The 26,544-nt window shown below is 34.0% G+C and overlaps 1 protein-coding gene across 11 annotated transcripts in view; it reads left to right on the top strand.

Annotated features, from left to right (window-relative positions):
* The window catches only part of VPS13B (vacuolar protein sorting 13 homolog B), a 768,399-nt gene that overhangs the window by 443,432 nt on the left and 298,423 nt on the right, over positions 1-26,544 (top strand). The window lies entirely within an intron of this gene.

Below are 26,544 nucleotides of genomic sequence, written 5' to 3'. Positions count from 1 at the left end.
TGTTTTTGTTTTGTTTTTGCTAGCTTATGTAGAATCTCAGGATGCGAGAACTGAAGAAGGCCTTAGGAGTTTTTGAATCCCGCTGCCTTATTTTATACATTAGGAAACTGAGGATCCAAAAGAACAGTCGTCTCTAGTCAAGTAATGACAGAGACAAGACCACAACTCATACCACTTTACTCTCTCAGGCTCTAGAGAAAGGATTGCAGTAGAATTCTTTCTGGGTAAAAATAATTTTCTAACATTTGAAGGTTCTTTCAGGTGTATTTGTCTTTTCTACTTCATTTGTCTACCTCTTCAGAAGTAAGTGGTCCTCAAAGAGTGTCCTGCTTTACTTTTGGTGAAAGAAATATGTTTTATATTAAAAGATCCTATCACCATCAATAAAGTGAACCCCTGAGAAACTTCCTTTCCTCCTCTACCCTCTCCACTTGCTGGCTCCTCAGCAGTCATTTGTGGGGTTGTGGCACTCCTCTGCCTGTTTGTCACTGCTTTCGTCCCATTGTCCTTGAGCCGTTCTTTCTCAGTCACTCTCCTTTATTTTCCACCCAGATTGTAAGGAAGAAATAAAACACTTTTTTGTAGATGATGTGGTCTTATATGTAGAAAATCCTAAGGAATCCACTGAAAAACTGTTGGGCAGATAAGTTCAGTAAGCTTGTAGGACACAAAATCAAAATATAAAAATCAACTCACATTAACACCAGGCAGTGAACTATCTAAAAGTAAAATTAAAATAATTCCTTTTATAATCTCATCAAAAAATTAAATACTTATGAATAAATTTACCAAAAGAAGCACAAAACTTACACTTTGGTTTTTTTTTTTTATAAATTTTTTTTATTATGTTATGTTAATCACCATACATTACATCATTAGTTTTTGATGTAGTGTTCCATGATTCATTGTTTGCTTATAACATGCAGTGCTCCATGCAGTACGTGCCCTCTTTAATACCCATCACCAGGCTAACCCATCCCCCACCCTCTCCCCTCTAGAACTTACTTTGAAAACTATAAAACATGGTTGAAAGAAATTAAAGATCTGAATACATGAAATTATATCCCATGTATAAAGAAATTTTAAAAGATCTAAATACATGAAATTATATCCCATGTACATAGATCAGAAGACTTACTAGTGGTAGATGACAGTACTCCTTCAAAAAAATTGCATTCAGCATAATCCACATCAAAATTTCAGCTAACTTCTTCTTTTTTTTAAAGATTTTGTTTATTTATTTGACAGAGAGAGACACAGTGAGCGCAGAATCACAAGCAGGGGGTGAGGGCGAGGGAGAAACAGGCTTCCCCCGGAGCAGGGAGCCTGATGCGGGGCTCGATCCCAGGACTCTGGGATCATGACCTGAGCCGAAGGCAGACGCTTAACGACTGAGCCACCCAGGCGCCCCAAAATTTCAGCTAACTTCTTTGCAGAAATTGACAGGCTGATCCTAAAATTCACATGGAAATTATTAATATGGAAATTCAAGGGACCCAGAATAGCCAAAACAGTATTAGAAAGGATAAACAAAGTTGGAAGGCTCACACATCCTACTTTCAAAACTTATGATAAAACAATAGAAATCAAGACAATAAAGTACTAGCATGAGGATAGATATATGTCAATTAATAGAATTGAGATTCTACAAATAAACCCTCACATTTACTGTCCATTGGTTTTTGATAAAGAAGCCAAGATAATTCAATGGTAAAGAACAGTCTTTTCAACAAATGGTGTTCAGACTATCTGATATTCAAGTGAGCTTGGACATTTACCTTACACCATCACAAAATTTAACTCAATATGGATTAGAGACTTAATAGCCAAAAGTGGAAAACATCCAAAGATTCATCAGCTGACAAATGGCTAAGCAAAATGTGGCATACCCATACAAGAATATTAGTCTGCCATAGAGAGAAATAAAGCATATGTTATAACACGGATCAGCCTTGGAGACATGCAAAGTGAAGGAAACCAGACACAAAAAAACGACATATTATATGATTCCACTTATATGAAATGACCAGAATAGACAAATCCATCGAGACAGTAGAAGAGTGGTTGCTAAGACAGGAGAGAAGAATGACTACTAATGGGTATAAGATTTCTCTTTGGAGTGATAATAATTGTCTGGAATTAGATAGTGTGATGTACAATGATTTGTACAGTGAGTACTTGTACAATGAGGTATAGTGAGTACAAGAGAATATACAAAAAAACTGAACCATACATCTCAAAAGGATAAATTTTATGGGATATAAATTATATCACAATAAAGCTGATTTTTTAAAATCAAAGATTGATATCACAAAGAGGTCCAGAAGAGTTAAATTCCTGGGAGAGAAATGCCCATCCTAGGTGCATGGAGACTGGATGCTCCTTTCACCTTTGCAATTATTTGCCTTATCTTGCTATAAGCAGAGGGATTTTGTTGTAGAAAGGAGGAAACCAAGGGACACTTATCGGTCGTATGGGCTAGAGTGACATGTTGGAATCTGGAGGAACCCCAAACACACAGTCATCCACAGTGCTTGTTTTGAGTGTTGGGTGGGGAGAGAGAGCTGGTAAGAAGAAACTGAGTTTCTCAAAGTTTCGCATTCCTTAAAGGATAAAGCCATGTTAGAACTGCACTATTCAATACAGTAGTCACTACGTTTGGCTCTTCTGCTTTTGAAATGTGGCTAGTCCAAACTGAGATGTTCTGTAAGTATAAAATATATACAAGATTTTGAAGAACTAAGAAACTGAAATATCTCATTAATAATCTTTATTGATTTTATATAATGGTGACAATATTTTTGATATATTGAGTTAAATACATTATTACAACTATTTTCCACTGTTTTTTTAAACCTTTTTCAGTGTGACTACTAAGAAATTTTAATTTACATAGGTGGCTCCCAGTTGTGGTTTGCATTATAGTTCTATCAAATAATATAATTTTATTGGGAGAAGCCTGCAACAAATATAGGACAAGTCTTGCCCTTGGGACCTTTGAAACCAGAGGTGAACTGCATTTAACTAAAGTTGCAAACCAACCACAGCCTAGCTCAGTTAATGATTGAGTTGAAATTATCCCCTGCTTACCCATTCTGCCTGGCAGGAAAAAGTGTGCCTTCTCTGGGAGAAATAACATTAACTTGTTGTAGTCTTTTTATACATGATGTCTAATATATAATCAAAAGTTACAAGATAACAAACAAGCAAAGAAATTAGACCTGTAGTCAGGAGAAAATTTAGCTAGTAGTAAAAGACCTGCAGATGACTGAGATGTTGAGATGAGTGTACAGGAGTTTGAAATAACTGTTATTAGTACTTTAGAGAAGAATGTTGAAAAGATGGAGATTTCATAGAAATGTCTATTTAAAATTCTAAAACTGAATACCAATATCTGAAGTTAAGGACTTGTTGGGTAGCTATAACAGCAAATGGACAAAGCAAAAGATAGGATTAGTGAACTTAGACATAGCTAAATAGAAATTACCCAAACTGAAGCACAGAGAGGAGGAAAAAGGAATAGAAAAAAAAAGGAAGAAGAAAGAGAACAAACTGAAAAACATGTGAGTTACTGTCAAATGGTCTAATGTATGTGTAAGTAGAAGAAAGAATGGAACCAAAGGCATAACTTAAACAGATAACCCTTGGGACTTTTCTAAAATTAACAATAGTCATTAACCAGCAGACCCAAGAAACCCAGTACCCTATCCCCAATATAAGCAAAATAAGTGTAAGGAAAACTACATATAGGCATAATATGGTCAAATTACTGAAAATTAAAGATAAAGAGACTCCTCCCTGATGGACTGAGGGAGAATGAGAGAGAATGTAATAATACCTACCTCCCCCAACACAGGTTTCCGGGCCTAAGACAGTACTTGGGAGAGAGGAGATGCTTTTATCTTTAATAAGGTTGGATATTTTCATTATTAAAATATATATGTATGGGGTGCCTGGGTGGCTCAGTCAGTTAAGTGTCTGACTCTTTTTTTTTTTTTAAAGATTTTATTTATTTATTTGAGACAGAGAGAATGAGAGACAGAGAGCATGAGAGGGAGGAGGGTCAGAGGGAGAAGCAGACTCCCTGCCGAGCAGGGAGCCCGATGCGGAACTCGATCCAGGGACTCCAGGATCATGACCTGAGCCGAAGGCAGTCGCTTAACCGACTGAGCCACCCAGGCGCCCCAAGTGTCTGACTCTTGATTTTGGCTCAGGTCATGATCTCAGGGTCATGAGATCAAGCCCCATATCAGGCTCTCCCCGTATCTCTGCCTGCTTGGGATGCTCCCTCTCCCTCTCCCTCTGCCCCCCTGCCACTTGTGCTCTCTCTTAAAAAAATTATAGATCAATCGATAGATAAATTATATATAAATAATATTTATATATGGAAATATAAATTTATATATAGAAAATAAAAAAATAGAAAAATCCTAAATGCGGCCAATAAAAAAAAATACCTTTGAAGAACAACAGTAAGACTGAAATAACTAAAGATCTTAAATCTGAAGATGAGAAAACTAGGGGACATAGGACCATTCTTTAAATACTTGGCTTATCATGTGTCACAGGGAATAGTTTTATTCCTCCTGAAACTAAGAACAGACCTAAGATTATTAAACTAGTGGATATTACAATGACACTTATTGCAGCTCAATAGAATGAAGATCTTTCAGTTAGAAAAGTCTAAGAATAAATGGGGCTATTTGTTCATTATTTAACTAATGTTTTTTATGAGCCTACTGCACATTAGGCACTTTTCTAGGTATTGGGTATGTATGTCAAGACCAAGAAAAATCCCTGTTCTCATGGAACTTAGACTTAATGGGGGAGAGAAAGAGACAGTTAAAAAATTATTCAATGTTCTAGTATATTCTATCATTAGTTTTTGGTGTAGTGTTCCATGATTCATTGTTTGCGTATAACACCCAGTGCTCCATTCTTATTCTAATACGTGTTGTGGAGGCAGGGAAGAAGATAGGAAATGGGGAGTTAGAGAGGGACATCATGGCCTCATAAGAGAGGGTGCCTCACTGAGCAAGCACAAGGATCATGAAGTGGGAGTGTACTAAAGAAGCCAGGGACAGCCAAAGCATGGCTCTATGCCTGAGGCAGTGTGGTAGGCCGCAGGTGAGAGACGTGGAAGAACCCGCTAGGCCATTGTGAAGGGTTTGGCTAGTATTTTGAGTGAGATGTGGTTGTGGGGGAAGATAATCCACACCTGCAGAATTTTGAGAGAATGGTTTTGTTGTTTACCCAATATCTACCTGCAAAAAGAAGTGAAGGGATCACCAGGAGGGACTAAAAATACACACTGGAAAGGAGCTGAACTATGCCTTTAAAGTAGTGTTCCCTCTCTCGCTGTGTCTCTCTCTGTAAAATAAAATCTTAATAAATAAATAAATAAATAAATAAATAAGTAAGTAAGCAAGCAAGTAAGTAAGTAAGTAAAGTAAAGTAAAGTAAAGTAAAGTAAAGAGAGTCACAGTTCCGAAGAACAAGTGGGAGTTTGATACTGATCTCTAACACAGTCATGTTAAGGATTATTTCTATTATTTGAATTGACTAAATATGTGATATGAAACCTTTCTAATTTTTGAGGGGTTGATTTCTTCATCAGATGAGAAGCCCTCAGGGTTTGAGCTGGAGGAATGGCAGGATCCAGTTTATATTTAAGCAGATAATTCAGGCCAATATATAAAGAATAGACTGCAGGCAGGGAAGGGCAAGGGTCTGTGACTATTGTACTAATCTTGGCGGGAGATGATGGTGGCTTGGCTGATGGTAGTGGCTGTGGAGGTGATTAGAAGTGGTCAGATTCTGGAGGTATTTTAGAGGTAGAGCCTGGAGAAGTCGCACATGGATTGCACATGGGATTTGAGATGAAGAGATAAGGATAATTCCGTTGTATGGCCTGAGCAACTGGAAGGATGAAATTAACCGAGGGAAGGAAAACTGTGGGAGGATTTAGTTTGGGTTTGGCAGGTGGAGATGAGGAGTTTATTTTTTAAAATGTTGATTATCTTAGGAGGTACTGAGCCTCCTCCTCCCCCCGCCCCCACTGCTGATGTAGCAGAGGCTGATCAACCATGTAAAAGGCTTAGAGGGGGTTATGATTTGTGTTGAATTAGACCAGTGCTTCTTACACTTACTGTGCATACAAATCACCTGGGGATGCGTTCCAATGCAGGTTTTGACTTGGGAGGTCTGGAATGGGGCCTGCAATTCTACATTCCACCAAGCTCCCAAGTGATGGAGCAGGACACTGATACTGAGTGATCATGAGGTGCCACTTCAAGGCCCACACCTTGTGTCGCAGATGAGATTAATGGTTTCCAAGTCTTTCAAACAAAGAGTTCCAAAATAGATTTTAATAAATGCTAATGTTTTCTAATGCCAAAAATTCAAACATTGTGAAAATCTCTATGACAGCAAGTAAGTGTCCTCCATCCCCATACTTCCCTGCTCCCTAGCAAGAACCCCGTCAGTGGAGGCTTTTTTAAGTTCAAAATTCTTACATACTTACAGTTGATAGTGGTTGTACTTTTGGAATCTATGATTCAGAAAATGTGAAATAAAACTTGTATTAAGTTACTGATAACTTATTTGAATTTGTACTTTATTACTCTCAAAAGATCTGATCCACTAAAAGACAAGAGAACATATGAAACATTTTATTTATTCAGAGTTCATGCCCAGCTCTATATTGTCCTGAGTTCCTCTTTTGACCCTCTGTCCTCTTTACCTACTTCCTCCTTGCCTACTGATCTTCCTAGCTTCCAGCTGCTAATTCCTGGACAAAATCATCTCCCAGTTTCCTTTCACCTCATTCTGAGATTCTCTTACGATGTGTTCAACTATTTTTTCCCTGACTTATACTGAAGTTCTGAAGCACAGTCTGGCCTGAATAATTTTCCTCTGTCTTACACAACCTCATTCCCTGAGAGATGTTTAGGTTCTTGTCTCAAGCTAAAAGAGCAGGAGAGAAACAGGTTATAAGGATACAGGTTATATAGGGATAAAAGGTTATAAAGGCAGATTTTTAAAGAATTTACCTATGCTGAAAAGTGTTCCTTCATAGGCTGAAATAAGGATTATAAAAAAGTAAAATGTTTTAAATGTGTTTATAACTTAAGTATACATTAATAATTTGATAAATTTGGTTACACTTTTCTAATCTAAGTGGTTATATATATTTTTAGAACCTTATGTTCTTCAAATGCTGGTATATCATCTGCCACATATTATTAACTGTAGTGTTTATGATTGTTTCTATTTAAAATACATCAGTCAGGGGGCGCCTGGGTGGCTCAGTCATTAAGCGTTTGCCTTTGGCTCAGGTCATGGTCCCAGGGTCCTGGGATCGGGCCCCGCATTGGGCTCCCTGCTCAGCGGGAGGCCTGCTTCTCCCTTTCCCACTCCCCCTGCTTGTAGAGCATATTGTGACCAAGACTTCCCAGACTTCAGAACGTTATTGAACCTGGGAAATTATAAAAAGAAAATTTAGTTGCTTTTGCTTTCCTCAGTGAGATAGTTGCTGGGTGGTCCTTGAAGAACAAATATATTGGTACCTGAATACTGAGTTACTACAGCTGAAGGAAACTGAAATGATTACAACTAAAGTATTCTTTGTTACCATTTCAATTGAAAAGACCAAGTGATTCACAATTTAATACTACCATATGAATTAAAATGTTGCATGCATTTGGGCTTTAACATCCTACTTTGGAACTCTGTTCAGCATCTGTAATAATGCTCGATTTTTAACATGACAGAATTTGTGTTTTTTAACCCAACATGCATCTTCTTCCATGAGCTGACCTCAACCTATATTTCAAATCTTACCACTAATTGTTTCTTTACATAAGACTGTTATTCAAATTATTTTGTTTACCCCAGTAATGCTTAGTACGTTCTTTTCTGTGGCCCTTGTTTATATATGCATTTTCAACTTTCGTGGAATACAGCTTTCTTCCAGCTTAGCCTTTCAAAGAGCTTTAGTTATAAAAACTTTACATTGGAGAGGTTATGGATCCTATAAAAATATTTTTCTTTGGTGTTCAACATTGTTAATGTAAAAAAACTCCCAAGAATCATATCTGTCTTTTAATGTCTCACTTAAGTCCTTCTCTTTTGTGAAAACTTTCATAATCATTTTCCTTAACGTGTCGTCTTTCTTTGGCCTTCTATACCAGTGCCTGAGCCACCTTTCTGCACTTAGAATGTAAGAGGAGCAGTAATAGCTAACGTCGAGCGAGTGCTTCCCTTGTGTCAAGGATTCTACTTGATGTTTCAATGCAATGCTTACTTCACTATAACCTTTAAGAGTCAGGCATTAACGATTATCTGTACTTGAGAGACAAACGATGAGTCTACAGACAGGAAGTAATTTCTCCTGGGTCACACATAAAATAAATGACAGAAACGGATCCTTTCGCCCATGCTCTTTACCACTGCATTTTGCTGCCTATTGCTGAGTTTCTTGTAAGATGCTGGCTTTAATTTAACTTAGTTAACCAGTGTATGACTCTAAGTTTGAACTTAGTTTTTTTGAAGTTTTGCATTCATATTTCATTAAATTTTATCACTGTTTAGATGTTAGGTTTTTTCCTTCTGACAACATTCTTGTTAACAGTGAATAAATGGAATAAACTAATAGACACCAGTTTTAATGCATTTTCCTTAGCTTCCCTAAAATATTCCAAGCTAGGATGGACTTAATTATAGATATTAGAAAAAAATATTACAGATATTAGAACTATAATTTATGATGTAAACTCATATAACCCTAGTGTTTGAGGTCCTTGGGAGTACTTGAACCATATAATCTATTTTAAAAGAATTTTCATTAGGTTCTACTTCATACTACATTTGATCTACAGAAAATGGCTCCCCTTTTAACATCCCCAGCTAATGATTTTGGTTGTCATCAAGCTTTTTCTTACATCTATTATGAGCTCCAAAATGAGTCATAACTAGATATAAATATTAACGTAGATTTACTGATTAATAAATTTATATTTCTGTGATTTTTATTTCATAAGAGATATTTTAAGTCATTATAAATAAATCTTTCTCTTTACCTTAGTATAATTTAATTATTTCTCTAGTTCTGTCTCAAAATTATGAAAGAGATGGAAAAAGGTTGAAACTCTTTTTTCTTTGTTGTATTTCTCTCTTCTTCCTGGAGTATTTACACGTGTGATAACTTTTCTCTAAATTGTGTGAAAAAAAGTATTGCTTTTCTTATTTTAAAACAACTATGTACTATTTGCTCACATGTATTTTTCATACACCAAAATTATATCAAAGTTGAGTAAGTATATTTTTATAACAATAAAATTTACTTCATACTTTTTTCCAAAGTATTTTGTTAAAAGCATTTTAAATTATTCAAAACAGATTTTTTCTTTTGTAGTATTTTTAATTACAAGGTTTCTTAATGTTCATCCTTTACTTGGGAGAACTATATTCTTCTTATAATTGGACATTTGTGAACTTTTGCATACAGCTTTTGTTTCATTCCATAAATATTTGTGGGTCTTCTGATGTCCCTTCTGGGATTTTATCTGTGACTAATTTATCCCATAGCTTTTTAAAAACTTTGTCAGTTGTTGACTTTTTCAGCCATTTCTTCTTTGCAGACATTTGCTAATCCTTTTTAGTGCATTCAGTACTTAACAGACTTGAATCTAGTATTGGGTTTCAGTTTTTCTCCATAGAGAATTTCATTCTCTTAAAAATTGTCTACAAGCATTATATGAAAAATTCATGGTAATTTTGGCTAACTTTTTAAAGACATCTTTCATAAATGAGGTTTCTGACAGGTGTACCCTATCTGCGGCAGTTTCATTTATGGAATTTTACTTTTAAAGAATTACAGAAGTTAGGGGAGCTGATTCACTTTCACTCCTAGAAGACTTGCATTAGTAGTACTCCTTCAGCATTACAAAGAGAATTTGTTTTCCATTTATTGCTTTTTTTATGGACAACTTTTGCATTAGTGGTTGCTGTCTGTTTCTCACTGTGAGCCTGAGCAGTTTCTCACTGCTACCACCAGTCACGATAAGAGTGTAAAAACATGCTTTGTTCTTATATAGTTGATGAGAAAATTTAACTTTCATTACAAAAATTCATTTTATGACTAAATTTTGGTAGCATAAATGTTCACACAAAAAAATGAGTTTTTTAAATGGAAGCTTTACTGGAAGCTTGTTTAAAAAAGCAGAATTTTTTTTAACTACTGTAAAAATGTCTTAATTTTTTATTGGCCTGAATGTACAATCACAAATATTTTTTAAATCATGGTTTACTAAAATCCAGGAATCAAGTATCTCATTTAAGGTTTTAAATAAATAGACCTTGATGTAATCCAAGATATAGACATTTGCAGGCAACAGAATTATTTCACCTACATTAAAGCCTTGACAGTATCTTTTTGTAATTTTTAACCTTCTAATGGTCATTCTGACTTCACAAAAGGTTAATGTTCCCAATATGAAATAGCATTAAATTGATGTAACCAGTGAAATTCATGGTTGAGATTAACTTGGTGTTTTAATCTTGTTTTACATATATATTTCAACAATATACATAGGCCCAAATAATTGCTAACTGAAACATATGACCAGAAATTCATAGATGAGATTAACATCTTTTCAAAGATGAGCTTATCATCGTGAAAAACTACATTTATGCTTTGAAAAATTATCTTCATTTACAAACAAATTATTCTTGTTCTGGAAATATTAATGCCTTTCTTTATTCCTAATGAATATGAATATGAATACCACAGCTCAAGGTGTGGTATTTCTCCTTTCTATCTTTTTACAGTTTCACTTAAAACCTAGCTTACATTCTACATTAGCTCTGAGCTGTACTTTCCAGATACATTGTAAAGATTAAATTTTACAAATCTCCACAAAACTGTGCCCCTCCCCTCCCAGCCCTTACTTTATTTCTAATTTTCTTTCTATATGAATGTTCTCAAAATAGCCATTGTTTTGGTTTCATGCAAGGTATGTTTCATATCTAGTGACGTTATGTCCCTAACCCTGTAATGCTTAGTGTTGGTTTCAAATGACTCCCTTTTAGCAAATCAGAGAGATTGGGATAGTAGGTATTTAGAGTAACTTGCCTAAAAGCTTTGTTCGAAATACTATTGGCAGACTTTAGTCCCTGTCGTGTTCTTCAGCTGATCTAGTATGAAGGCTTTGGATTTATATTTGGCCCTCACCAAAGTAACTGCGTCTTTTGTGGCTTCCTGTAGCAGGATGTAGGTTTCCATGAATGTATTTCTATTTGTTGCCAAAAGCTACCTCAATAACAGTGTTGAAATGACTGTTTTACTGTCATAGATTTTGGAATGTTACATGTTTTTAACCCTTCTTATTGATGTTTTTGATGCTTTCCACAAGAAATTCATGTTAGAATGAAGCTGCAGAGATTAGAATATGTTTAGTTTCCCATCATAACATTTTTTTATTATGAACTTGGAAAATCTATCTTATATTTCTTCCAAATACATTTTGGTTATATAAAGTATGCTGGATATGTAATAGGTGCATTTCTGATTGTATATTTTCACTGAGGCACTAACATTATCATGTGCAAATTATCTCAACCCTTTTGGGCTGAGAGACAAGCAAGAGAGAGTATAGTTTACTTTTAAGATACATTTCTAGAGTTTATGGGTTATGATGACTGTTTCACAGAACCACTGACTTATAAGACCATTCCTTAAAGAATAGTAAAAATTGCTATTCTCTTAAGTGTCTGATGTAAAGGAAGAATTGCATTTTTTCTCTCATTAAAAACAAAGATTGAATATTGTAACTGAAAAGTAACCCTCACGTTTATTCTTACGGTTATCCATAGAATGTACCCTGTTCATCACTGTAAAAGAGGAGACGTAGAGGATACGAGATAGATAAGTAAATAGTTTAAAAATCTGGGGTGCCTGGCTGGCTCAGTTGGTAGAGCATGCAGAGACTCTTGATGTCAGGGCCATGAGTTTGAGCCCCATTTGGGGCCTAGACTAGCTTACTTAAAACAAAAACCACCTTTTACTAGCTTTGAGTTGAAGAAACTCATAAGTTTGAGCTATAGTGTTGGCTTGTAATTGTAATTTGAGGAAGACCCCTTTTACTCTGTGTTGTCTATTTTCAACCAACCCCTTTTTATCCTTTCTATAAATATAGAAAGAAGCTAATTAGCGTCTATGCATTCATTTAATATGTACGATTAATAATAAGTTACCTCTACACATTGTGTAAGAAGACTTGCTAACCACAGATAAGATGCTACTACCCCAAAAATACTTGAGTTTTTTTTTTTTTTTGCCTGAGAGCAAGTAAATTTTTATTTCCTAAAGTACCAGTTTAAACAACAGCTAGCTATTAAATACAATTCTCTTTATTTCTTACATTAGTCTGTATTCACTGAGTTCATCGTCCTAAAATAAACAGTCCAATTATACCTAGTTTGTGTACTAGAAAGACTTATCCTCTGTTTGGAGACCATGTGTCCTCTGTGCTGAAGACAGGTATTTTTTCAATCTGAAATATTTTTCCTGACCATCATTTTTAACATTGAACTTTGAGCAAATACTATATATCTAAAAATTATTCCACATTGACAAAGGTAATAAAAAAATACAACTGTGATTCCAAAATAGATAAAAATGAGCACATAACTAATTTTTTTCTGGCTTGTACTTTTTTTCATATCTTTATTTTATCTTGAGTTATATCTTAAATTCAGGGAAGTGCATTAATCATTTGTATAAGCTTGTTGAACTTTTACATATGGATATAGCCATGGTACCATCACCCAGTACTCCAGAAACTTTTCCTCATTACCATCCCATCCAGTGCCCTCCACTCCAAAGATAATCATTATTCTGATCTCTGTAATCATAGATTATTTTTGACATGACTAAATGTTAAAATGGACTTTCAGTTGTGAACACTTTTTTTGTCAACGTAGCTTTTGTGTAAATTGACATAGTTTCTGAGCCAGTGTCAAATCATACAACTCAAAAATAAATGATTTTGATTAGAATTAAAGTACAACTTTTAACTTCAGCTGGTCATACCTTAATATCATATTGCATATTCATTCACTATGATAGTTTCCATGTGAATCATTATGAATGATAGGAAAACAAAAACTTCATATATGAAGATTAAAAATTTTTATTAATAAACATCTCTATACATTAGACAGATTCTGAGGATACACTTTAATAACTGTGGTTATAATGTGAGCTTTTGAACCAATTCCTATGAATTTTATTTATGGCTACAATTATTTAGTGCAAGTTGTCATATACACATATGTGACTTTTGTACATCATAAGGTATATAGCTTCTCAAAGGGAAATGTGACTTTATATTCCAGGACTCCGTTATCCTCTAACTGAATTGACTGTCATCCAGGTATGGGTTTGATAAACTGACACAACAGTGAAAAGAGTCCCTGTCCCATGTCAGCTTATCAAACACACTGTGGACAGCATGTCTTTGGCACTGAACACATTCCCAGTCATTTAGGTTCCAAATAGAAGTCACGAAGCTCACGTTCAGTGAAACACAACCTCAGTATTTCCAGGTGATTTTAAAGAACACCTGATAAAACTGAGGTATAGTACCACGAAACTTGAAGAATTATGCACAAACTAGGAAAAAAATAACATGCATAGAATTGTAGAATTGCAATGCCATTGGTTTGGTTTGGTGACAAAGTAGTATTAATGAAATATTAATTTCTTAATATCCTGTCATTCTGTTAAAGTGTCAAATTATACTGTAAACATTTATACTGTAGAATGAAACAATAAAGTCCAAGTACGTTTTTTTGTTGTTGTTAATCTTAGTTAATATCAGAACAGATACCTCACGGGGAAAGTTATCCTTCCATCTGGATCTCTCACTATTTTTTTCCAGCTTAATTTATTGGAAAATGTTCATCCTCAGAAATTTAGCAGCCTTCATTTTGCATAGTGTGCCAGAATCACTTGTTCCGTTTCCAGGTTAAGTATGGGCATGTTAAAAAGAGAATCTTAAAATTTATTCTTAGCCCCATAAATATATTCTGATGAAAAGCTAACTTACAAGACAATGTAGGTCAGAACATGTTAGCTTGCATAATATTTCACTTTGTTGACATATTTCAACATAAAATAGCTACATCAATAATATTTGAGTGAATTTGCCTGATATTATAATATAAAAATGTGAAAACATATTTCTTAGGTTCATTTTCTATTCTTTGTTAACCCTGCGAAGAAGAAAGGGCATGATGCAGTTACAGTACCTCATCAGTGGGGCTTCTTGCCGTGCCGCTAGGACAAATGGAGCTCAGCAGCACTGAGCAGAAGGTGCTTTCCTCTTTGGAGAAAACTGTAGTCTCCAAAGAGCTTTTTTAACTAGGGACTACTTTTAAATGTGTCTGGTCACCTCAAAGGATATGTAGAGCATTTCCTGCCAGTAGGATTAGAGGAAGGAAGCACCAGGCCAAAATGTTTGATGTGTGATGTACTGTAATTCCTTTCATGTGTTTGGTGGCTTTTTATATGTTGATCAATGTTCTGCTACCAATTGTGACCCTGGTGTGGTCCAGGTCATTAAAGTTCTACATCCTTAATGTATGGGGTCATTAACTGTACCTAGCAGCATTATTATAATTAAGGATACTGTTTTCTTTTAAATAACCACCCCTCATTTTCATTAAAGTATCTATTTCCATAATTGGATAATCCTCCTGGAGACTGATTCCCATGGAAGAGATGATTCGGTGTCCGAGGCTGCCGATACTAACATCACAATGGACAGCTCTTTACGTTTCCTCACTCTACCTTGCGTACCTGGTTTTTAAATCAGCATTTTCTTCTCACAGTCTCCTGTGGGCATATAAACTTAAGAAGGAATCTAGCCTCAGAGTGTCATTTTCCTGGGTGTGAGAGTCTAATCGCTATCAGCAATATTCTATATCTTCAATGAAACAAAATTGTCAATTACACATGTTCTTTACTCTTCTAAGATCACATTTTCTAAAGCAGGGAAGTCCTAACCCACTATAGCTTTAGGCTGTTTTGTTTTGTTTTTTAAACATAAATGAACGACCGTGGCTGATTATCTCTATGGCAAAGATTTGATAACAATCGAAATGCTCAGCTGTAGAGGACAGGTTAATATATTAATGAAATATCCATGCAGTGAAATTCTAAGCAACCATCATCACAGATGACAAAATGTGTGCCTGTTTATTAACATGAAATATAATTTAGGTCTATGGTAAGTGAACAGAAGGGTTTTTAACAACTGCATGTATGGCATGGTCTCACCTACAGACATGTTTCCATGTTAATGGAAAATAGCCTAGATTGTTACACACCAGACTGTCAGAGGTAACTAAGTTACCTGTGATCATGAGTCTATGGGAAGTTGTTTTCCTTGTTTTTACTTAGGGATATTTTCTAGATTTTTTAAACTAATTTGAATTCTAATTGCAGTTTTAAAAAGTAGAAAAAAATGTTAGTTTTATATCCATTATATCTTTAAGTCTTCAGATAATGTTTTAAATTTTTAGGGTTTTTTTTTTTTTCTGTCTCCTTAATGTAAAATAGATGAAAATATGTTCTTTATTCTTTTGTATTTATCCTTTCTATGACATTTATATTTGCTTTTTGGATCTTTTTATACTCTTAGTATGATATCATTAGATCCCCTGTTAGTTATTCAGCGCTCAACAATGTTGGTTCTAAGGAAAGATATGGTCTATTCTGGGCGTGTGTGTGTGTGTGTGTGTTAAGGATTACTTTGTTTATTTGTTTGAGGAACCAGTTTACTTTTTTCCCCCTCATAGGGGTACCTGGATGTTTTTAGTTTTTGTCTTTTGTCTCTCTTTCATTGCTCTTGCTGAATATATCACTAGTACATTAATTTTACTGAGACGATAGGCATGTACTAGATTCCAAACAAGCCCTTTTTGTAATATTGAAATAATAGTGTTGTCCTTCTTCCTTACATAATCAGTTTTATTATGTCATTTATTCATTTCTTCAAAAATATTTGTGAGTGCTTACCATTTACCAGCTATTTGCTAGATGTAAGGATACATACATTGCATCTAAAAAATGTAATAAAAATTTTCACAATCTTCACCTTCATGGAACATAGTTTAGTCATCTTTATAATTATACTTAAAGTATATTAATTGATTTTAAACATCATTTTCTCTCGTCTATAAATATTACAAATTTATTTAAAAATTTTTTAATAACTAAGAACTTTTATCAGTAATTTGTGAAGTTAATCAATTGGCCTTATAAAAAAAAGTTCAGTAATTTTCTGTACCTTGTTTTTCATTTTTTCCAAACATGTTAAGATATAGATATACAACATGTATAATTTAAAAGCATATTAATGTTGAATGAGAATTCTGGATTTTAATATAATAAAACTGATATAATAAGTAAATGTACATAATTGTTAGAGAAATTGGTGATAGGAAAGATGCTTATAAACCACTTTAATATTGCCCTCTCTTAATGGAAGCAGCTACTCTTAGTGAAGGAATATTCCATTTCTTCTTTTTGGTACCCTAAAGCAGAAAACACATCTTCATTTCTATAAACAGTTACATTTTTAAGGAGTACTTTATGGTGTTCGCAGAAAGAAGAGATTTGAAAATCATCAGCAGTTAAATTGGGAGTCATTCTGTAGCATCTCTTGAACAGCTGTTTGACCTCATTATTTCTCAGTTCATAAATTTTATTTTGAATGCTTTTGCCTCAGCACACATGCTAAGGTGTGAGAAAAAAAATCTTTTTTCCACTCTCAATTTTACTGGTAAAATATTTTCAAGCTCTTCCATCACATTGGACCATATCTTTTTCAGAAATAAGTTTTTGAATTTGAAGAATTCTTTGGTAAAATAAAATTTTACCTCCTCTAAATTAGTTTCTTTTTTATTCCCTTTGAGAGAGAAAACCTCTTTTGTTTTGATACTTATTTTGTAACCAAGATCTGAAAACTACGTAATTGTTCTCTGGTTTCATTGTAGTCTTGAGTCCCTGTTTTGAGCTATGCCGTCACTCAGCATTGTCTATTTCAAGATTATTTTCTTAAAATGTCACAGTATAGAAGCACAAATACTAAAGGTTAAATATATTTTGTTGTCATTGTTCTGTTTATAAAAACTGCTAAATTTACATTGTTAGATTGTTTATATGTTACCTTAATTCTCCCTTTTTCTTTTCTGTTTTAATTAAAGCTTGGAAAATGTCCAGAGGTAATGTACTTAGAAATCATACTGTATATTAATATTACTTATCTGATTTTAAGATTATAAAAGATTATTGTTCCCTGGTATCAGTTAAAGCTTATATAAAATTTGTTAGCAGAATAAATAGTATAACTTAAATATTTTGGTTAAATAGTTCATATTTTGCTGGCTAAAGTCAACGCTGTGTTATGGCACACTTAACTCTTGATGTACTGTTAAGAATAAGCCTATCACATTTACTATCCCTATATTTTTATATTTCTTGCCATAGCTAGGACATTGATGCCCAAAGTAAATAAAAATATCTTTATACTTTAGAGAATAAAATAGGGGAAAAATCTTTACGTTCTTATTTTCCTGAAGAAGAAAAAATACTTTCATATTAGGAATGATATGATAGTGTTAACACTTCCTGAGTTAAATAGATAGTGATTTATTTTCAACTTCATTAATTCCTGAATGCACGGATAAAATATTCTATTTGGAATTCCTATCTATAGTAACATATAATAATTTAAACTCAGTTATTTCAGGAAATCTGAATAGCATTCAGTCCTAGTTTTAATTGAGATCCTTCTAGAACCTCACGTCATAAGATTAAATTTCTATAGGGAAAAGCTTCCAAAAGAAGAAAATTCTAATGCCAAGCCTTGGAAAACAGGTAGCACATGTCTTGACACTATGTACATTTATTACTGATAGAAATATCCTTAGAACATCCTTGTTGCAACATTGCTATTTAGAATCACAGAGTGTCTTAATTCATATCCATGTAATTAATCACATCTTGATTATAGATGTTATGTAAGGGAGATTTTTTCAAAGAGAAATCTTTTGGGGCTATGGTAACCAGAGGACTTCTCCATGGAGGAGTTAGAACTAGTTGAGACTCTTGAAGGATATATTGAATTTTAGCAAATATGCCAAGTAGAGGGAAAGAAGGGGTCAAAGAAGGAAGGCAGATACATTTAGAGACATGAGCAGTCTTCTTGTTGTAGCAGAGGATTGGTTATAGGGGTGTAATGAGAGAGGTAGAGAAAAGTGATGGTGATCAGATTGTAGAAGCCTTGAATTCCTGGTTAAGGAGTTTGTGCTTCATTGCCTCGGTGAATGAGGAGGTTCTGAGTATTTCTGACCAGGTTCGCACTATTTTTGGAGGATTAAACACAGTGCTAACCATATAATAAGTATTTGAAGAGCACAGATTCTGGTACCAGGCTTCCTGGATTCAAGTTTCAGGTTTTCACTCACTAACAGAATGTCCTTGGTTAACATAAGATACTTAACTGCCTAAAATTCCTAATCTGCAGTGCAGGGATAATACTACCTACCTTATAGGATTGTTATGAGGGGATTAAATAAATTAATACATGCAAAGCATCTGAATTTGACTGGCACATAGTATTCAGAAATATTTACTGACAACTTACCCATATTAGCTGTTATAATTATTATAATGAATATTTTTAAAGTAATTACTTAATCTGGCTGTTCTATATTGGTTAAATTGGGAAAAGGATTGCACCTTCAGTCCTTATACAAAAGTTAAGTAAAATGTCACTGACAAACTAAGAAATTGTAATTTTTTAATATACCATAAAAAAAATCCAGCCTATTCAAATGGTTTATATCACTTTAAAATTCCCAGATAATTTCCAGTTTGTAGTTTAAGCCCTATTTAATACTAACATTTCATAGCATTTTATAGTTTACAGAGTACTTTCACACCTTTTATCTCCTTTGATTTTTCACTTCAGCCCTAGGCACTCCTTCATACTGTTATTCACATTTCACAGAAGAGAAAATGAAGTTCATGGTTGCCCCAAGATCATACAGATCTTAACCACTACATTATAATTCTGCTTGCCCCCCCCTTTGTAAATTCAAGGTTAATTAACACAGTATTATGTTTCAGGTGTACAGTATAATAATTCAACAGTTCTATACATTACTCAGTGCTCATCACCATAATCCCCATCACCTATTTCACCCAGTCCCTCACCCAGCTCCCCTCTGGCAAACACCAGTTTGTTCTCTATATTTAAGTGTCTGGTTTTTTATTTGTCTCTTTTTTTCTTTATTTCTTAATTTCACAGATGACTGAAATCATGTGGTATTTGTCTTTCTCTGATTGACTTACTTCACTTAGAAGTATACCCTGTGGGTCCACCCATGTTGCTGCAAATGGCAAGATTTCATTTTTTTTTGACTGAGTAATATTCCATTGTGTATGTATACCACATCTTCGTTATCCATCCATCTATCAGTGGACATTTTGGTTGCTTCACTATCTTGGCTGTTGTAAATAATGCTGCAAGAGGGGTGCATATATCTTTTCAAATTAGTATTTTTGTATTCTACTGGTAAATAGTAGTGGAATTACTGGATCATATGGTAATTTTATTCTTAATTTTTTGAGGAACCTCCATACTGTCTTCCACAATGGCTGCACCAGTTTTGCATTCCCACCAGTAGTGCAAGAAGGTTCCGCTTCCTGCACATCCTCGTCAACACTCATTATTTCTTGTGTTTTGGATTTTAGCCATTCTGACAAGTATGAGGTGATATGTCATTGTGGTTTTGAATTGCATTTCCCTAATAGTGATGTTGAGCATCTTTTCATGTGTTTGTTGGCCATCTCTGTCTTGTTTTGGAAATATGTCTGTGCAGGTCCTCTGTCCATATTTTTAAATTCGGTTATTTGGTTTTTTGGGTGTTGAGTTGTATAAGTTCTTTATATATTTTGGGTATTAACCCTTTATTAGATACATCATTTGTAAATATCTTCCCCCATTCGGTAGGTTGCCTTTTTGTTTTGTTGCTGATTTCTTTTGTGTGTAAGAGCTTTTTATTTTGATGTAGTCCCAATGATTTAATTTTGCTTTTAACATTTAAACATATTTTTTTTAAGATTTTTTATTTATTCATTTGAGAGAGAGAGAGAGCGAAAGTACAAGCCGGGGGGAGGGTCAGAGGGAGAGGGAGAAGCAGACTCCCTGTTGAGCAGGGAGCCTGATGTGGGGCTCAGTCCCAGGACCCTAGGATCATGACCTGAGCCAAAGGCAGACGCTTAACCAACTGGGCCACCCAGGCACCCAACATTTAAACATTTAAAGAAGAGTTAATACCTATACTTCTCAAACTATTCCAAAAAACAGAAAACAAAGAAAAGCTTCCAAATTCTTTCTACAAGACTAGCATTACCGTGACACCAAAATCAGATAAAGACTCTACAAAAAAAGGAAATTACAGGCCAATAGCTCAGATGAACATAGATGCAAAAATCCTCAACAAAATATTAGCAAACCGAATTAACCACCATCAGGTGGGATTTATTACAGGGATGCAAGAGTGGTTTAATATTTACAGATCAAGCAATATGATACATCACGTTAACAAGAGAAAGGATAAAAAAAACCATGATCATCTCGATAGATGCCGAAAAAACATTTGACAAAGTACAACATCCATTCATGATAAAAGCTCTCAACAAAGTAGGTTTAAAGGAAACATAGGAAACATACCTCAATATAATAAAGGCCATATATGAAAAACCGACAGCTAACATTGTGCTCAATGGTGGAAAACTGAGACTTTTTCCTGTAAGATCAGCAACAAGACAAAGGATGCCACTCACCGCTTTATCCAACATAGTACTGGAAGTCCTAAACATAGCAATCAGACAAGAGAGGCAAAGAAGTAAAAGGCACCCAAATTGGTAAGGAAGAAGTAAAACTGTCACTAGTTGCAGATGACATGATACTGTATATAGAAAACCCTAAAGAGTCCACCAAAAAACAACTAGAACTGATAAATGAATTTAGTAAAGTTGCAGGTTACAAAATTATTACATAGAAATCTCTTATATTTGTATATACAGTAATAAACAAGCAGAAAGAAAAATTAAGAAAACAATCCCATTTATAATTGCACCAAAAGAATAAAATACCTAAAAATAAACTTAACGAAGGAGGTGAAAGACCTATACTCCAAAAACGATAAACCACTGATGAAAGAAATTGAAGATGACACAAATGGAAAGATATTCCATGCTCATGGAATATTTCTAAAATATCCACACTACCCAAAGCAATTTATAGGTTTAATGCAATCCCTATCAAAATAGCATAGCATTTTCACAGAACTAGAACAAACAGTCCTGAAATTTGTATATAACCACAGAAGACCTGAATAACCAAAGCAATCTTAAGAACAGAGCTGGAGGTATCATAATCCTAGATTTCAAGATCTGCTACAGAGCTGTAGTAATCAAAATAGTATTCTTTAGCCTTTTTATTGAAGAACTATGTCAGAACAATATACAAAATGAGAAAGTACATTGTATACCCATTACCTACCTCTGTTCTGCACCTTGGCTTTTTTTTTTTTTTTTTTTTTTTTTGTAACTCTACCTTTATGCATGTTAAGACTTACCATTCAGATAGTCCTAATCTCATTCATGGATTTTTACTTGTGTTTAATTGTCCATTGCATTGGTATGCCAGGTATTTTATCTTTTCCTCTAATAATGGACATTGAAGTTTTCAGTTTTTCTCTATCATGTACAGTGATGAATATCCCTCAGTATTCTCCTTGTATACATAGATAACATCTTCTCTAGAGTGGTGCTTTACAGAAGAACTTTCTGTGGTCATGGAAATGTCCTGTATCTGCCCTAATAGAGCAGCCACTAGCTGAATGTGACTATTGAGCACTTGAACTGTGATGGCTACAACTAAGGAACTGAATTTTAGAAATTGTGTTGACCTTCAATTGACTTAATGTTCCATAGACACATGCCGCTAGTGGCTATTCTGTTGTGCAGGTTGGGCTCCAGGGTATGGACCTAGGAATGGAAGTGCTAAGTCCTAGGTTAGGCATAGCTTCAGTGTGCTGGGTATCACCAAATTGTTCTTCTAAGTGATTGTGTCAGGCTTAGCTTTCCAGGAGCTCAATGTGAGAGCTGCCATTGCTCTACATTCTGATAAAAACACAGCACTAAAACTGGCTTTTTGTTTGTTTTATGTATTGTTTTATTAGTACTGTTACATTCGGTGCTACAAACAAGTTTGCCTTAGGGCTGGAAGTGAGTGGAAGGCCCTTAGGTAAGGTATTTGCTCTGTACACCTAGAGGCGATACTTCAGTGCTGTGATGCCCTAGTATGGCTGGCTGGGTAGGTATGTGCCCTCTAGTATATGGTGATAGAAGGGCAGCACCCTGCCCTGCAATCGGGAGGCTATACCAGACTGTTAAAGCAAATGTGAGACCATGTACTGACTACTGACTGACTAGAAGATTGTTGATTGGTACCTTGCCTTAAACCATCTTTATTCTGATTATTTTGCATGTTGAGGTATTCATATTTTTAAGATCACGTATAAAGAGATTTCCCAAACTGTTGATGCATTTTTTAAAACTACTATTTTCCTTTACAAATAGAGTGTTACTTAATGTTTGTTTTACACAGATTTGAGAATCTTGACTCCTGGTCCCCAGTTTTGTAATAATTATTGGTCTGAAGCAACTCAAATAATATGACAACATCTTTTTTAAAAAGGAGTTATTTGTTATATACAAAGTCTAAAGGCTCCCTCCCTTATCAAATGTCTTATTGTAAATCTGCTATAGTCTATCATCTTGGAAATACTATCTTTATTTAATTTGAAATCTCTCAGTTTTTCACCCATCTATATACATTTATAAAAAAGTATAATCTTATGTTTTATTTTGAAAAACAGTTCTCCTGTTGTTAAGTATAGAAAATTCTGAATTTATAGCTAGAAGGTATGGCTTCCAGTTTGGACTCTGCCTTTACCCAGCCTCCTTACCTAAATCATCAGCATCTGCAAAATGAAGTCTGTATATCACATCCTGTGGGTGGTGATTTACCTAAGATGATATTGAAAAGACCTTTGCAAACCATTACACTGTATAGAAATTAAAGTGGTATTATTAATATTATTACTGTGTCTATTTATATATTTTGTATTACAAAATGCTTAATAATTTCATAAGAGAATCAGGATGATGTGGAATAAAATAAGGTAATTAAAGAGAAAAAGGTTTAAGTGAAAGGATTAGGCATACTAATAAAAATGAATTTAGTAAGAGTTAAATGGAAATGGCTTTGTTAGAAATCGTATCAAAGATTTCCCAAGCAACTTAGTATGAGGACTATGCTACATGTGGTCCAACTAATTCAGCTGCAGTTTGCTTTTTTAGAAATACTTTTGTAAGGCTAAAGGTTTTTTCCTTATTATAGAAGATATTTATAATGGTAGTAAAAACTTGCTTTTCCTATCTAATGTACTATGAACATTTCTCTGTGTTATTAGTCTTTCAGAGCTTCGTTTTTAATTATTTACCAGTGTGATTAAATACTGCTGTTATTGCTGAAAATCATTAATGGCGATTTTGAATAAAGGGGAGCCAATTCTGAATCCTGATTTAAATGCTGGTTTTTGAAAGGAAGTCTATTTTTATAAACATAATTTTAAGAGTAGGAGATGATGGATAATGATGGATTAGTAAAGAAAGAGGGAATGTTAAAATGGAGAATTTTACAGAAAGTTTCAAATAGGATACTCAAATTGGATTTAGAAATAAATAGGGAGCCCATCAACTACCAAGACCAATTATTTTGAGTAAACAAAATGAAAAAAAAATTGAATAAAGATTTGAAGAATATCTGAATGAAAAAAGGATGTTAACACAGTTGGAATAAAGTCTGGATGGTTCATGATTTATATAATAGTTGATTTGCAGCCATGGTAGATTTTATAGAAGAATCATAAATCAGGAATGTTGCCAAGAGATATGTTGTAGAAACATTAGAAGCAAGTAGGAGGTCTGTCTCTTTAATAAAGACACATTATAAATTGTATCTATTTATTGTATTACCATCTTTAGAAGCCCAGAGAGATGAAATTTAAATAAACCTGAAGAATGCAGGATTTTACTACATTTACACTTAGTTTTTCAAAGTCACCTCTGTGGGAATTACAGTAAAATACACTGCTAAGTAAGACCATTCTAGGTTCTAATACATAAATGAGGTTAACTTTTATTCCACATACTTGCATGTTTTGGAAATCTGTGAGGATTTTATGTAAGCACACCTGTAATATAATATTGTAACATTCTAAAAAAAAAAAAACTCTTTGAACTCATGTTGTCAAGGAATTATTGCATATTATTTGAATTGAAACTATTCAAATACAATTCATTATAAAATTTAATGTTTAAAAATTAATGGAAGAATAGTATTTAAGAATTGCACTACTTTGTTAGTGTAATAAGGAATGAGCTTGCCTAATCCTGTGAAACTTCATAGTATATGTGTGGTGTGTGTTATGCTACTTAAAAATTAAAAGGCTACAATGAGATATGACAATGGTTTTGATATTTCTTTTCTTTCTCATAAGCCAGCCTAACTTTTCTAGGCTTTCTTTTGTTGTTGTTTTTTGTGAAGTGTCAAGCAATTCCTTTCACTTGTACTTGTACTTGTAGAGTTGGCTGTTTGAACCTATGTATGGAATTTTGCATTTGTTCCTCTTAAATTTCATCTTATTAGTTTTGACTCTGTTCCAGTATTTTGAGATATAATATTATATATATAACTTTGTCATTTGAAAATTGGTAAGACTGATTTATATGAATTCATTAAAATTAATGATAAAAACTATTGAATTGAGCCAAATCCTCTGTCATGTTATTAGGAACTTGACTCCAAATAGTTATTATTTGGATTTGGTATTAAGCCAGCTCTAAATCCATTTTACTATGTTTCTGTCAAGTCTGTATTTGTCCAATATATTTTTAAAAGTATCTAAACTTAGTCATTCGCACATATTTATAACATTAAGTTTTATAATAGTGGTGTTATTTTCTCAGTGTTATCATTAAACCAAAAAACGAGTAGGTTTGGCTTGGTTTATTCTTAGTTAATTCATACAACTCTTAATATCGATCACTTTCTGTCCTTGCATGCTCAAAAACCTTCTGATAAATGAATAATCACTATTGTTAAAGATCAGTGACATAGGGGTGCTTGGGTGGCTCATTCTGTTAAGCACCCAACTCTTGATTTCAGCTCAGGTCATGATCTCAGTGTCGTGAGATTGAGCCCATAGTGGGTTGCACGCTCAGCAGGGAGCCTGCTTGAGATTCTCTCTCTCCCTCTCCCCCTTCCCCCATGCCCTCTCCCTCTTGCTCTCTCTCTCTTTTTCTCTCTAAAATAAATAAATCTTTAAAAAATAGATCAGTAACATAATTAGTTTATGAAATTGAAGTAGCATATTCATTTCTCTATATTGTAGTGTATCTGTCAGTAATTTCTCTGAGATCACGTAGGGGTTCTTTGATCACATCAACAAATTTTTCCATGCAGTGCATGTTCAGTTAATTCATTTCTTTAGAATTTCTAATGTGATGAGAGTTGTTTGGGATAGTTTGGTATACTTTTCACTTTGACCATACATTGTATACCCTGTATCTTCTTAAATCGTCTTGTAAATACATACCCCATTTATAACACTTGTGAGCAAGAGGACTTACCAGCTCCAGGTCTGACTGTTTGCTGGAGGAAAAAAAAAAAAAAAAAAATTCAAAGGTCATATTTTCCTTAAGATAGAATGTGAAAATCTAACTTCTTATTTTCTTAACCAGTGAGAATATTTTGAGAAACTTTAAACTATAATTTACCCATCAAAAAGAACTGGTAAATTCTGTCATGTCATTATTACTTTATCTCATATTTTGTGGTTTGTGCACATGATCATTTATTATTTGTATAAGTGAAAAAAGGTGAGTTTTATTTTTGCCCTATCATAAAACCATTTGTTAATGTAAAATTTCTTATTTATTAAAAAGTTTGTATTAATTAAAAATGGATTTTAGTTTCTGAAAGTTATGAAATTCTTAGAAAATAATTTAGTAATTGGATAACTATTTTTCCTCCTTTATTCTCATAAACCCCTTTCTTTTGAGAATGTGAAATACATGATGAATGTTTTAGTGTTCATTTTATCACTTGGGCTAGAAATCTAGAGAAATCATTTTCTTACATAATGTTCTGTTTATACTCAAGGAATTATAGGGCCTATTTGTTTAAACTGAAGTCTCTGTATCCTCAGTATACTTTTGGATTTTATAAGTGAGACCAGTGGATTCAGTCTGAAAGCAGACCACTGGCTTCTTTCTTATCCACTGTAGTAATAACATTAACCAGGTGTCCTATATGGTTAGTAAACATGGTA

The sequence above is a fragment of the Mirounga angustirostris genome, unplaced genomic scaffold, assembly GCF_029215605.1.
Source record: "Mirounga angustirostris isolate CCGP_5_RB_7025 unplaced genomic scaffold, mMirAng1.0.hap1 SCAF_4, whole genome shotgun sequence".
NCBI lineage: Eukaryota > Metazoa > Chordata > Mammalia > Carnivora > Phocidae > Mirounga > Mirounga angustirostris.
The sequence above is the reverse complement of the archived record's forward strand: the minus strand, read 5'-3'. Positions and strand labels throughout refer to the sequence as shown.